Source organism: Myotis davidii, unplaced genomic scaffold, assembly GCF_000327345.1.
Source record: "Myotis davidii unplaced genomic scaffold, ASM32734v1 scaffold666, whole genome shotgun sequence".
Lineage (NCBI taxonomy): Eukaryota > Metazoa > Chordata > Mammalia > Chiroptera > Vespertilionidae > Myotis > Myotis davidii.
The window spans coordinates 753532-769037 of NW_006296629.1; the positions used below are offsets into that span (position 1 = coordinate 753532).

General features: G+C 45.0%; 2 pseudogenes; one reads left to right on the forward strand and one right to left on the reverse strand.

The window, feature by feature from the left end:
- Positions 1 to 3218: 3218 nt before the first annotated feature.
- LOC102765430 lies at positions 3219 to 4706 on the forward strand (annotated as a pseudogene).
- Positions 4707 to 12640: 7934 nt separating this feature from the next.
- LOC102760191 lies at positions 12641 to 14646 on the reverse strand (annotated as a pseudogene).
- Between the last annotated feature and the right edge of the window lie 860 nt (positions 14647 to 15506).

The window sequence follows — 15506 nt, forward strand, 5'->3', positions numbered from 1 at the left end:
CATGCAGGCTGGGCTGAGAGCCCCCCCCACCTGAGTGCATGAATTTTCATGCACCGGGCCTCTAATCTATATATACAGAGGGCCAATTGCATCCTGCCCACCCCCTCAGGATCCCACCCACTCACGAATTCATGCACCAGGCCTGTAGTATGCATATCAGATTATTGGTTAATCTCTTCCCACCCCCCCCTCAAACCCGTCCTTCCCTCTGAGATTTGTCAGTCTGTTCCATGCCTTTAGTTCCATTCTATTTATCACTTTATTTTGTTCTTTAGATTTCTTGTTCTTTTATTTTGAGTTTTAGATTTAATTATTGATAGAAATGTATTTATTGCCATTTTATTGTTCAGATTTTTAATCTTTTTTCCCCCTTGTTCTTCCTCTTCTTAAAGAACACCCTTCAGCATTTCATATAATACTGGTTTGATGGTGATGAACTCCTTTAGCTTTTTCTTGTCTGTGAAGCTCTTTATCTGACCCTCCATTCTAAATGATAGCTTTGCTGGGTAGGAAATCTTGGTTGCAGGTCCTTGCTATTCATCACTTTGAATATTTATTGCCATTTCCTCTGGCCTGCAAATTTTCTGTTGAGAAATCAGCTTACAGCCATATGGGCACTCCCTTGTAGGTAACTAACTGCTTGTTGCTTTTAAGATTTTGTCTTTTAATTATGATGTGTCTTGGTGTGGGTCTCTTTGGGTTCCTCTTATTTGGGACTCTCTACGCTTCCTGGATTGTAAGTCTATTTCTTTCACCAGGTAGGGAAAATTTTCTGTCATTATTTCTTCAAATAGGCTTTCAATATCTTGTTCTGTCTCTTTTCCTTCTGGCAAGCCCATAAAGCAAATGTTGGTACGCTTGAAGTTGTCCCAGAGGCTCCTTATACTATCTTCATATTTTTGGATTCTTTTACTTTTTGCTCTTCTGATTGGGTGTTTTTTGCTTCCTCATATTCCAAATTATTGATTTGGTTCTTGGAATCCTCTACTCTTGAATCCCCATAAATTATTCTTTATTTCAGTTAGTGTATGCTTAATTTCTGACTGGTCCTTTTGCATGTCTTTGACATTCTCATTAAGGTTCTTGAAAGTCTCACTAAGTCTCTTGATGTTCTCATTAATTCCCTTGAAGCTTTCATTACGTCCCTTGAAGCTCTCATTAAAATCCTTGAGTAACCTTATAGCCATTGTTAGGTTTGCTTGCTTCCACTCCTTTAATTTGTAACATGTTTCTTTGTTTCTGCATTTTGGCTGCTTCCCTGTGTTTGTTTCTATGTATTAAGTAGAGCTTCTATGTCTACTGGAATTGGTAGAGTGACCTTGTGTAGTAGGTATCCTGTAGGGCCCAGTGGCTCAGCCTCCCCAGTCATCTGACCTGGACATTCCAGGTGCACCCTTGTGTGGGCTGTGTGCCTGCTCATTGAGTCTCCCCCTTGAGTGTGTCACTTGTGGATGTGTAGAGTTGTGATCTGGTATGGTCTGAAACTGTCTACCGGGCACACTGGCTCTGGGGTCTCCAGGGAGGTACAAAGACAGCCACTGCCTGGGGCTACTTGACAGGAGCTACAGAGAGACCTGCAGATGGCTGCTATTTGTATTGAGATAGGAAGTGCCCAGATGAGGCCCAGCTGTGAGGCAAGGAAGGCTGGTACTAGTGTCAGGTCTTAGGCCACTTATTGATAGATTTAGGGCATGTTGACACCAGCTGCTGCTTTTCTGAGAGACTTTAGCAAAGTCTGAAGCCTGAGGTGGATAGGACATTCATATGGAAAAATTGCTGCAAATGGTTTGGGTGCAAATTGAGTGGGGCAGGGTCTTGGAATCACCAGGGCAGAGTGAACAGTGTGGGCCATGATGATGGAAACTCTGACATGGCTGCCAGTCAGCCCTGAGACAGGAGAGGTCCCAGCACAGGAACAATGACCCCTGCAAACACCCTTGTCTGGGAGAAAGCCATCCCTGAGTTCCTGCCCTGATGTCATACAGTCCAGTTCCCACCTGTATATCCCTGGACTCCCCCAAAGTCACCACCTGGTGCTGGAGCTAAGAAGTGAGACCATGTAAATTTGTGCTCAGGCCCTTTAAGAGGAACACCTGGGTCTCCAGCAGCCTCTGTGTCACTCAGCCACAATCTCCTGTGGTTTTTACAGCTCAAAGTTATGGAGACTTCTCTTCCTGGCTCTGGAACCCTGGGTGGGGGGTCTGGTGTGGGGCTGGGACCCCCTGCTTCTCATGGAAGGCCTTAGAGATATACCCCCTGATTAAAAATGCTACAAGTAGGTGTCAGACCAGTTTGTTCTGTGCCTCTGCCCCTCTTACTAGTCTCAATGCACTTTCTTCTTTATTTCTCTAGTTGTAATGTTACAGAGTAGAAAAAATTTTCAGTCCTGCTTAATTACCTAGCCACCTCAGCAGCTTGACAGCCTGTGCAAAGTTTCTAGGAACTGAGCTCACACACCTGAGCAACGGCCTACAAAGAACAGACAGATCAAAATTAAGAATAGTCCTGACCTTTAAGTTACCCAGAAATGAATAACAGGAGGATGATGAATAGCTTGGCTAAAACGACACAATTAGATTTTGTAACTTGGCTTTGCTTGCTATGGGAACCTGAACACGTATGTAGTTGTCCCCTTTAAATATTGGACTCTGCAGATGGTCATGGCTGCTTCTCTCTTGGGCTTCCCAAGTGGAGGAGTGGACACTGGCCAGTCAATAAAGGCTCTCTAAATTTTAATCAGTCTGGAGTTCTGGTCATTCTGTTGCTCGTGCTCCACAACAGTAGGACTTCCATTCAGCCAGATTCCAGGTGGTTCTGAATGATGGCTGTTCTGTATTTTAGATGTAATTTTGATGTGGTTGTGGGAGGCAGCAAGCTCAGTGTTTACCAATGCCACCATCCTGGTTCTTCTTCTTATTCACCTTGTGTCCCAGTTCTGGGCCTGAAATGCGTTACTCATAATTTTTGAGGGCAATGGAAGAATGAGGGGATGAATAAAGGGCTAGATTGCTGTATGTGGAAACAAAAGTTACAATCAAATGGTGTAATTGAGGAAAGTTTAACAAAGGGACCACTTATAAAGGTGTATACAAGGTAAGGGAAATCCAAAAGAAAAGAGGTAGTGGCCCCGCCCACCCTGTCAGCCCAGCTCCCCTTCAGGTTGTCAGGTCCAGGACACTGGGCTCCAGAAGGTTATCTCATTGCTGTGGGTGGTCACGATGGGGAAGTCAGATTTTCTTACCCCTAAAGCTATTGCCAACGGGATGAAATCCAAGGGGCTTCAGAAGCTGCCCTGATACTGCCAGATGTGCTAGAAGCACTGCCGGGATGAGAATGGCTTTAAGTGTCACCGTTTGTCTGAATCTCCTCAGAGACAACTGTTGCTGGCTTCAGAAAATCATCAGCAGTTTACCGATTATTTTTTAGAGGAATTCCAAAATGACTTTCTAGAACAGTGGTTCTCAACCTTCCTAATGCCGCGACCCTTTAATACAGTTCCTCATGTTGTGGTGACCCCCAAACATAAAATTATTTTCGTTGCTACTTCATAACTGTAATTTTGCTACTGTTATGAATCGTAATGTAAATGTCTGATATGCAGGATGTATATTCATTGTTACAAATTGAACATCATTAAAGCATAGTGATTAATCACAAAAACAATATGTAATTATATATGTGTTTTCCGATGGTCTTAGGTGACTCCTGTGAAAGGGTCGTTAGACCTCCAAAGGGGTCGCGACCCACAGGATGAGAACCGCTGTTCTAGAACTTCTCAGGCCATGCTTTGGCACAAAGAGAGTTCACAACAATGTGGTTTTGATGAATATATCAGTAGCTGAGAGCACATCCACATGAATGCCACTCAGTGGGAACTCTGACGGATTTCACAAATGGCTGGTCAGAGAAGGCTTGTGCAAAGTAGACGAGATGCCCAAAGGCTGGTGTATTCAGTACATCGACAGGGACCCAGAAACCATCTGCTGGCAACTGGAGCTAGAGAGAAAGAAAAAGCAGGGCCTTGATGATGAAGAAAAAATTGCCAAGTTTATTGAACAGCAGGTGAGAAGAGGTCTGGAAGGGAAAGCAAAGGAGGCCCCTGTTTTGGCAGAATTAAGCAGAGAAAATGATGCTGATGAGAAAGTGACATTTAATTGGAATAAAAGAGCATGGAGTTCAACAGCAACATCTCCCAAGTCAAGTTCTTTGGGACCAAGTGCATTGCAGGTGATAGGGATGGCAGCGTCAGTGAAGTGGAATCTTCCCAGAGCTCAGTGCAACCAAAAGAAAAGAAGAAAAGGAAATCTGCACTGGATGAGATCATGGAGATGGAAGAGGGAAAGAAAAGAGCTGCCCGAACAGACTGCTGGCTGCAGCCTGAAATCATGGTGAAATTATAACCAAAAATCTGGAAGAGACATAACAGAAAGGGCACTGGTAAGGAAGTAACTGACAAATAGACAGTGGTTGTAGAGATGATTGACTCTGGAGACAAGCTGAAATTTGACTAGACTCATTTAGAAACAGTAATTCCAGCACTAGGAAAAATAATTCTCGTTTTAAACAGAGGCTACAGAGGAAATGAAGGTTCCTTAAAATTCATCAATGAGAAGACCTTTTCAGCTACTATAGTCATCGAAACTGGCCCTTTCAAAAGATGCAGAGTGGAGGAAATTCCCTACGAAGACATTTCTAAACTTGTTTGACTTTTAATATTTGTCAATATATTAAAATCCTAAAGCATCACATGGGTGTTTGTTCCCCAAGACATTATGAGATCTATTGTGTGAGGGTGTTTCCTTTGTATAAAGCAAATGGATTGATTTAAATATTACTGTATAGTTGTTTGCTCAACTTGTAGAAAAGTCTAGCTGTGTCTCATGAAGTAGCAAAACTAGGTAAATTTGTCTTTCTTGTAACAAGACTACTACCATTCCAGACATCAATGCTGCATTCAAAATCAGAAGACACTTAGCTGGTTGGTGAGGAAAGAGGACTTTCTTTTCTAAAGTGTTGCCTTTTTACCCGGTTAGCTTCCCAGAAGGCCCCTCGGCCAGAACTGAGTCACCTGGTCATTCCAATTGTCAGGGAGAATGGAAAAGCCCTGCCCCAACTTCGTTCAGCTTCAGTCTCCTGGCAGCTGGTAGGGGGCTAACATTCCTGGGTGCAGCTCCAGAAGAGAAGGATTTGCTGAAGAAATCCCAACCCGCAGAAATGAACCCTTTAAGTAAAGTGAAGCTGATCAATGAGCTGAATGCATGTGAGGTCCAACTCGGTGTGGCCCATCAGGTGTCCTGGCACTCCCAGGACAAAGACAGTCCTTGGGTCTCCCTTGGAGGTCTTCCTTATGAACTGACCCACGGGGACATCACCTGTGTGTTCTCACAATATGGGGAGATTGTTAGCTATCTAAATTTGTTTTTCTCACTTTTGTTTTCTTTATACTGTTTCTTTGATTTTTTAAAAATCTTCATGAAAAGAACGTTATTGTAAAAAAAAGTTTCATGTAAAAAAAAGTTTATCCAAAAAAACTTTTTGGATAAAAAGTTTTATCCAAATCTACATATATATACAAATTTAAGAAGTTTCATACATGTTATCCAAATCTACATATATATACAAATTTAAGAGTAAAGAAATTGTTGAATATTGCAAAATGTGCATCAGCTGCCACGTACAACTTTGGGAATATTGTGCTAATTTGTGAGTACCTTTGGAATTGTGCATTGGAAAGTGAAGGGAAATAAGAAAATAGATGCTTGGCACCATGAACTACATTGCAGTCATGCAATCTGAAAGAAAGAATTTGATAAGTTAGTGTTCTCTTTTATCAATATGTTCCTGCTGTCCAGATCCTTCCAATATATGGAAGCAGTGTCTATCTGCTATCCTGGCAGTGGCACCATCTATAAGAAGTCTTGTCACCTAGATGTAGTTTCCTTTTAAAGATCTGGGCAAGATATATGGAGATGTTTCCCTTGAATTACCCTTGAATTAGAGCCATGTCAGTCATGAAAGCTGAGGATTATGGGTTACACTAGACCCCAAGTGATAGAGGGATCTCTGTATTCTTTTTAAAATATGTTTTTATTTATTTCAGAGAGATAGGAAGGGGGGGAGAGATAGAAACATCAATGATGAGAGAGAATCATTGATCGGCTGCCTCTTGCATGCCCCGCACTGGGGAGCAAGGCTGCAATCTGGGCATGTACCCTGATCAGGAATTGAACCTTGACCTTTTGGTTCATAGGTCGACGCTCAACCACTGATGGCCAGGCTCTCTGTATTCTTTAATATATTTATTATTTTATATATTTATGTTTATTACATTGGGGTTTTCTTAAATGTGAGGCCCAGGGGAGGGGCCCCTCTTCCTGGGTCTAAGGGCAGTTCTGGCTGTATCTTCAGCACTTAGACAAAGTCAGGTAGTCATAGTAGATTCCTGAGAAGTATCTGATGAAATATATTCTGTGTGAATGGGATGAATGTCTGAAAGAGATATGGCTCACCATATAGTTGGTGAATTTTAAGAAGAGCCTCATTAGAGTACAGATAGTGGGGAAAAGCTTTCAAGGCAGGAAAAGTTTAGAATTGTTGACCATGAAGAGACCAACATTTAGGAATGTTCTCCAAACAAAACACAGATAAAATCTTAAATTTGCCTTTGTATGGAAATAAGGAGGGTAATTTCTACTTAAACCATGAAGGCTGGGTCCTGAGTTCAGATTGTAAGAACACTGTTTCTTCAGAGATCAAGGGATAAATAGCTCTGTTCTGAATGGGGGTTGATAGATTGATTGTGAACTTTGAAATTAACTGGAGTAGGCTTCGAAGCCTGAATGTTGGATGAAACTGTGCCAAACCAAATTGTGTGGCATGAGATAATATTTATACATTTTCCCAAATGTTATGTAGATGTACTGTGGAAAGTCACTGTCACTGTGGTAAAATAATACACGTTCTTTACATAACTGTCCATCAGAGGAATGGGGAGGCCCAGACCAGGGAGGTGTAGGGATAGAATAGGATAGCAGGCCACCCTTCTTAGAGAAAAATACTTTGTCTTTCAAATTTATATCAGAGCAACTTAACCAACTGACTGCAAAGCTGGCTAAGACGTTCTCAGTGTGGAAGTGTCCTTGAGCTATGCTTTGTCAAGACCACTTGCCTCCTACTCCTGCTTTCCTTTTCTATCTAGAGCAGTGGTTCTCAACCTGTGGGTCGCAACCCCTTTGGGGGTCGAAGGACCCTTTCACAGGGGTCACCTAAGACCATCGGAAAACACATATATAATTACATATTGTTTTTGTGATGAATCACAATGCTTTAATTATGTTCAATGTGTCACAATGAAATTGGGGGGCACCACCACATGAGGACCTGTATTAAAGGGGCGCGGCACACTATGCTTTAATGATGTTCAATTTGTAACAATGAATATACATCCTGCATATCAGATATTTACATTATGATTCATAACAGTAGCAAAATTACAGTTATGAAGTAGCAACGAAAATAATTTTATGTTTGGGGGTCACCACAACATGAGGAACTGTATTAAAGGGTTGCAGCATTAGGAAGGTTGAGAACCACTGATCTAGAGGCTTAAGGGGAGAAGTTCTAGAAAGCAGATGTGGCAAATTTCAAGAGATAAGAGAGAAAGATAATTTTTATAGACTTGCACTTTTCCAGAAATTTTAGGTATCTGCTGAAAACTGACATTTCTTATCTGTATCTCCTGTCAAAGAAAATAACATCTGTAATGTGGAGAATCTTAACTGCCTTAGGCCTTGTAACAAACTTAGGTTGTAAACTACCTTCTGGGCTACATTGATATGGATCTACAGAATGTAGGGGAAAAGTCCTCCATTTAACTACTTGCTTAGGGGAAGAAAGAAATTTGTGGCTCCTTATCTGGGGGGAGAAAGAAATTTGGCTGTAGCCTTGGCAAGCTGGCATATAAAAAGAAATTCATGATAGAGGATTTTTAGGGGAGCTCAGAGATGCAATATGTCTCCAGCAGTAAAGACGTCTGGGAAATGTTGGACTCAAGGTTTAACTTTCTGTGACTGTTTAACTGTCTGTAGCCTCAGGTTGGGCTGAATACCCAGAAAGCCAGAATGCCACCCCAAGATAAACCTCAGGCCCAGGAAGGAGGTTAATGAATGTAGAGTGTGATAACTGCCTGATGTTATCTGTTAACTTAGAAATGCATTATTCTCTCTGGTTATCTCCATGGCTATACACAGGCAAAGCAGTTTTACTATTAAAACCCTACAAAAAAGAGACCCTGTCCGGGGAGGGTGTGGATTTATTCCCGGCCGGCCATCACTGGCAGCAAGCAGCTGCTTTGCCCATGTATGTAAATTTCTCTTATTAAAGCTCTTATGAATTTGAATAAGGCTATGTGTCAGCTCTTCAGAATCAATCCTGAATTTAGATTGGGGCTTTCCCTCAACAGGATCATAATTAGTGAGATGAACTGTGGGAAATTATTTAACCTCATTAGTAAAGAAATACATGTTAAAATATTAGGACACAGTTTCTCTTAATAAAATAGCAGTGAGACCTATATTCTATGCATAGCAGATTGCATGTAAATAGATGCAAACTTTTGGAGGGCAGTTTGCAATATGTCAAGAACCAAAAAGATGTTTGTGTCTTTTGATCCAGTGATTACCCCCTTCTTTTTTTTGGGGGGGGGAGGGTTATTCTAGAAACACTTAGAGAGTTCCTTCCATGTGATAGATAGCACTCTAGAGACTGATGTTAGAGATTGTGCCCCTCAGAAACCAAGTCAGCTGGGGGAAAACACACCTATAACTGGATAATAATAATACGAACAATGAGAAGAGAAGGGAAGATGGGGGTTAACTGCAGGTCTAGGGCGTGTGTGGCAGGGGATGGGGAAGCTTTCCTCCAGGAAGGGACAACAAATTGAATCTGGAAGGATGAATAATAAATTCCCTAGAAGACCAAGAGGGGACAGATGTTCCAGGCAGAGCCAGAACAAGACCAGGAGGTGACTGTCCATGGTTCACCGTGGCTAGATAACAGGCCTGGAAGGAATTTCTGGAACTTATCCAAACATTCTCCAGGATGACTCCAGAACAATATTTCACACATTTAATTCTTTCCCTTAATTCTGGTTTTTATTTTCTGTCTAGAGATACAAAGTCATCTCTTCCCTTCCCTGGGATAGACATTGGTAAATCATACCACCTTGGCCACAAACTCCCCTATGGTAGGAACAGGCAAGCATATGCTGTGTTCTCTGGGTCCCTTTACCTCCACGCAGGAATTCATGACCCCGAGCCCCTAGTTAGAAGCAGAGATGAGTTCTCGGGTGGGAGAGATTGGCAGCTGAAGTCTGTCATGGCGTACCTGCATGATCTTTCTATTTCCTTGGCATTTCATCTGGCAAGGGGCCCTGGAGTTACCTTGGCAGAGGGGAGAGTTAGGCCATAGTATAGGGGGAAGTGATGGGACATACCTTAGTAGTCTCCAGAGAGGAATGGACTTATTCCTGCTCACCAGCATTGTCAAGAGTGAGGTGGGAGGATCTTTATTTTTTAAAAAAATATATTTTTATTGATTTTGGAGAGGAAGGGAGAGGGAGAGAGAAACAGAAACATCAATGATGAGAGAGAATCATGGATCGGCTACCTCCTGTACACCCCCCACTGGGGATTGAGCACACAACCCGAGCATGTGCCCTTGACCGGAATCAAACCGTGACTTCTTGGTTGACAGGTCGACCGACGCTCAACCACTGAGCCGCTGCGGCTGGGCAGAGGTGGGCGGATCTTTTAGAAGAGCCAGAGAAGGTCAGCAGACATGATTGATAGCTTAGGGATTATAACCTACAGGAAAAGTTAAAAGAAAGGCCTTGGGAAAGGAAGTTTTGCATCACTAAGAAGACTCAACATATAGTTGGTTTTTACATTCCAACTCTTCTCAAAATGGAACAATTTCAATAGGTTACAATTTGCATTGACTACATTAGTCCCAAAGGCATTCAGATAAGCAGCGCACATGAGAAAGCACTCTCTAGTACTGAGCCATGTAGACACTTGAGCAAGGATCTGGGAGACTCTGAGGAACTCTACAAGTAAGAGAAGGCCTGTCATCACCCTGCCACGCTGCAAAGGGCTGGATGGGTGAGAACCTAGTGTAGGAGTTTTCCTTTCACCAGGGCAGCCCCGTCTCACTCCATAAAGATTTACTTAGCATGTGCTATGGACCCTGCATCATAGTGAATATGTATCTTTTTACTTCAATTTTCCAGATGAGGGACAATGATTCCTGTTTATGGCCTTGTGGCAGATCGGAAAGAGGTCAGAATCACAGGGAAGCCCTGAACCCAGGGGGAAGGAAGCTAGGCAGGGCCGAGTGGTCAGGCTGAAAGAAAAACAGACAATGGAGAGCCCCAGGGGTGACTCAGGCTGTAGTGCATAAAGCTAGTGAGGGCATTTGGAGAGCTGATCCAGAGTGTGGACTGTGACAAAAAATCTTGAGACCAAAGCTGTAGCACTGGTAGTGGAAGGAGAAGAGTACTGGGGGTGAGGGTTTTTCTTTATAGAACCTGGGAGGGCATGAGAGAGGCCATCTAAGCAGCACCTGTTCTTTTCCTCAGATCTCAGCTTCTGTTCTTCACGCCCTCCACCTCTCGCCCAATCAAGGGTCCCTCAGGCCCTCTTCCCTTCCTTTCAGCCAACTTTCAGAAACCTCTTCCTCACTGGGAAACCATGAATACTATTTTTCCTCAGGCTCTTTGATATCCTGGATTCAAGTTAGAGAACCCCAGGACTACTTAGGGGAAACAGGGCTTGTGGGGAGCAGTCAGGTGGAGGCTGGTGTAGGACTTATGCTTTCTATTTAGACTTTGTTCTTCCTTAGCCTCTTCTCATCTGGATAAAGGGGGACAACCAGACCCCTTCCCCATATGACCTGTAGCAAAAAAGAGGTTCAGGGTGCGGAGGCAGTTATTTGGGGATTCCAGGAGTCCAGGCTGTTTTCCGTTTATTTCTTTCCATCTTCCAGCCCATGCACGGGTCTGATTTCCCCAAGGACCACTGGGCGCCTGCTGTGCAGTCTCCCCACACATTGCTTGACATCCTATTCGAGTGTCAGTACTGAAAGCCTCTACTAATGGGGTAGTAGCCTACCAGCTCCACCACATGCAGTTTCTCCCTACAGCTGGGCACTATAATAACGTACCTTAGGAGTAGGGACACTGCACACCTCTCCTGGGGCAGAATCCCAGACTCTAATTCTGTGGGATCCTCAGCCCAGGGCCTAGTAAAGGGGCCTCCTGCCTGGGATCAAGACCGAGAATGTAAGGATTCTCATCGGAGGGCCAGAGGAAGCTGTGGTAACTCCTTTGTGGTTCTGGGGAGAGGAGTGGGAAGGCAGGGGGTTAGGGCCCAAATGAGGTCAAGTGAGTGCAAGAGAAAGAGGAGGCTGGGGATGCTTTCTTAGTTTGTAGTGAAGCAGGTTTCTAACTGTGGGGGACTTTATTTTTATGGGTAATTTGAAGGGCTTGCCAATCAATATTCCAGGCTGCTTCTCACCTAGCTGCCTGACTTTGGGCAGGTCATTGAAATTTTCTGAAGGTCAATTATCTCTTTATAAAATACTTGCCTTAACTCACAAGGCTGTGGTGGGAATCAGATGAAAAAAACGTTTGCAATCCCTAAAGCACTTTACAAATGTAAGTTATGGCAATTGCTGTACTGAGGAGCAACTAGGTGAGCATCATGGATTTTTGGGGATAAGAAGAGGTGGACGACTGGGGAGGAGCCACTCTGTCTCCTCCTCGTAATTGCCCTCCTGCCAGATGAGTGCATCGCCCCTGCCACATCCCAAGCTGACTTGCCTGTTTCCCAGCTTTTTTATTCCCTTTTTCACCTGGAGAATCTTCGCTGGATGCACAGAGTGGGATGGAAGTGGGGGTTGCATCTACTTCAGGGGAGCGGGGGGGCTTGGTCCCACCCTCCGGTGATGCTCCCTGAGTAATGGAGCCAATTTGTTCAGGAGCCGCTGTAATAAAACTCCCAAAGGCGTGGGTCCTGACCCTGGCTGTCAGGGACTTGGCGGCTTCAACCCTCTCTTCTCCTGCAGAGGCGCCGCCGCCGCATGGACGGCAGAGGGCGCTATGCTGCTTGCTCTGGTGATCGTTCCCTCTTGGTTCTACTTAGTAAGGCTGGCCGGGCTTTGATCTTACAAAAACCTTTTTGAGCCCAGAGGAGAACGAACAAGAAATAGATACGTAAGATTTTAAATACCTCATAACAGCTCAGCTTCCACGCACAAGATTTTTACCCTTCCACAGTGAAACAGCCCCACAACTCGGTCTCAATCTCCCTGTGGCCTTTGGGACAGTCACACTCTTTTCCAGTTTGTTCCAATCTTTTACTGCTTCAGTAAACCTCAACTTTGTGAACTTCCATTTACAGGACTTCATATTTAACGGACAATATTTCCAGGCTGTATACAATTTTGGGAAAATTAGCACCCTGTTATTTTTAAAATGATTTTAACCAAGACTTGCTCATAATTAAATTAACAGGTTATGTTTGTTATTAATTCACTGTTACCTTATTTATTTATTTATTTTTTAGAGTAGAATAAAAATTTATTCTGGTAAAGAATTACATATTTTTTATTTGCAAAAGCTGAAAACGCTCCTATGAGTGAGCAGCCCAGAACCTGGATTCCGCGGGATCGACCACATGAAGCCAGAGTCTGTCACTTCTTCTTGCCAGGCTTGGGGGCCTTTTCGAGGCCTTGGATGTGTTTCCGAGGAAGCTGATATTCTTCAAGCAACAGCCGGCCGAGGTGGTGGACCTGGTTTCCCTGGATCTGGACCTGCAGGCTGTCCTTAGCCCCAGGGGCAGGAGTGACAGTGGTGCTAGCCTGACATCGCTGCTGCAGGGTGGCAGCCACTGTGCATGGGTCCAGACCGTAGGCCTCCAAATTCCGGACCACAGTCACCTTTTTATTGGAAGTTCTTTGTGCTAGGGTGATGTCAATGGGGCAGATTTGGCCTTTCTTCACAATGGGCTCTTGTCTGGGAAAGGTCACTTGATAGGCAGGCTGCAGTTTTTCCAAACATCTGGTCAGAAGACTGTCCCATGGAAGCTTCATGACTATGTGCTGTTCACTTTTCTCTAAGATGCAGTCACACAGGATGGGATCCGAGTGTACGAGATTTTTGTTGTCTGCATCAACCAGGTCATTTTTCTTGGCGTAGTTAATGATGATCATCTGGACCTCACTGCCCTCGACAATGCTCCCCTTCTTGTGGCCAGACCCCTGGAAGAGCAGGCTCATGCTGGCTGGGACACAGTAGAGGGGTTTTATATGTGGAGGGTGATAGGGCTGTTCCCTGCTACCCTCCTGGAGAGTTGGGGAAGGCTCAGGTATGACGAAAGATGTGATCCTGGGGTGTTTCCAGTCCATAGCCACAATGCTCTCCACCCCTTTGCTCAGCTCCTTGACTTGTATAATCTGCTCCTGCTGCATTTGCTGCAGGAACTTAGAGAGTTTTTTGTAGCTTGACTTCTTTATGTCCAGTTGCCGTCCTTCAGGGCAGCAGGAGAACACATGGCTACCGAGGAACGCGCTGGTGAATAGAGGGAGGTCGGTCTTTTTGACTCGGCACTTCAAAGCATGCAAGAAGCATTGCTGTAGCAGTTCATCCATTTGCTCTTGAAGCGTCTTGCTGTCTGCGGGGTCTGGGTTCAGGTCCCTGACGCCAGGGTCTTCTGAAGCTTCTGGTAGGGTCTTCTCCCCACACATCTGCTGATCTTCCCCATTCTCCTCCTCCTTTCTCTCCAGGGTAAGGCACCTCATGTCATCCTGAAGTCAGCATCTCAGGTGTGGACATGGCAGCCACTCAGATGGCCACAGGGGCCCTGTTTCCCACCAAGACATGGGACCTGCCTGGACAGACCCCCTCTCTTCACTGACATCTGAGGGGCCCAGGGCCAGTGGGGGCAATGAAAGGTGTAGAGGACTTGTCTCCAGATCACCACAAGTGGTCCTTGTAGATGTGGAGCACAGAGAAGCCCCTTCCCTTCAGGCCTGAAGTCAGCATCTCAAGTATGGACATGGCAGCCACTCCGATGGCCACAGGGGCCCTGTTTCCCACCAAGACAATGGCACAGAGGTCACCCTTCTGTACCTGAGGCAGACCAGCAGGGGGCACCACTATTCCCGGCAGCATCAAATCTGCTCCCCCCCACCAGTTTTTCGAGCACCAGAGGCCATGTTGTGAATGCTGATAGAAGATCAAGATATGACCACAGGGTGTACACTGTCGGGTACAGATTTTTCTCCACTTCAAATAGGACGGGGTTATCACCACTCACGTACACAGTCAAGGCATCCCCTCTGTGAGCATACAGCTTCACGATGCTGAGCTCTTCCTTCCCAGGCACCAGCTCAGAGGCCTGGTTGGTCCCCAGGGTGGGGAAAGTAGCTGCCACGTCAGCTCGAAGCTTTCTCCTGTCCTATCCCTTGAAGGCCGTGTTGGACTTGACACGAAAGGCCTTGGCAAACATGTGTGCTGGAGTGGCCTGAGGAAGAGAAGTCGAGCATAGAAGCCAGAGGCTGTCAGGAAAACGGGAGCATGGCGTCTGCCCACCCTCCAGGCCTGGGCGCAGCCATGCTGGGGCCTGGCTGGGATATGGGCTTGGCTGGAAACCGAGGCCGCGCAGCTTCGCAGCCAACCCTGGTGGACAAATTCACTGTTACTTTAAACAAATTTTAGCGACTAGGCCATATGTTGGGGAAAACACTAGTAATTTTACCGACATCAATAAATAGTTCATATCTACAACTATAGTCTACATATTTATAGCCAAATCACCGCTTGTAAACAAGGTTCTGTAAATGATTAGCATGTGATCACATCTCGTGTGTTAATTGGTTTTGTTGTCACTTGGTGTGACTTTCTGCAGCAATTTTAACGCAAGCCAGCCCATGTTCAGACATGTGTTAAGCCACGCCCCAGCCATGGGCATTTGTTTATTCAGTGACTGGTGAATGCACACATTTACTAGACCTACTCAGTATATATCCGAGCGAGTGTCTGGGGACCCAGACCCATATGGGGAGAAACTGGACTGTCTGGAAGCAGGCAGAACTTGAGGGCGGCTTTCTCTCAGAGGTGCTTGCAGAGATTATCTTGGAACAGTGAGACCCCGGGCCTCTTAGGGCAGGGCTGAGGATCAGCCATAGCTGGTTGCTCCGCCCTGTTGATTCCCTGAGACCCCTTCCCATCCAAGCTGTGGTAGAGGCTTTTGCATATGAATGCCCTGGCCCTTTGCAATCTGAAAATTCCTAACAAACTGCAGCTGGGCCAGACAGACCCAGAACTTTCAAGAGTAGGCCCAAGGCCCCACAGCAGCTTGCACTGATTCACAGCTGGGCCTCATCTGGGCACCTCCAAACCCCAAACAATGAAGGGGAATCTGCAGATCTCTTCTTAGCTCATTTTG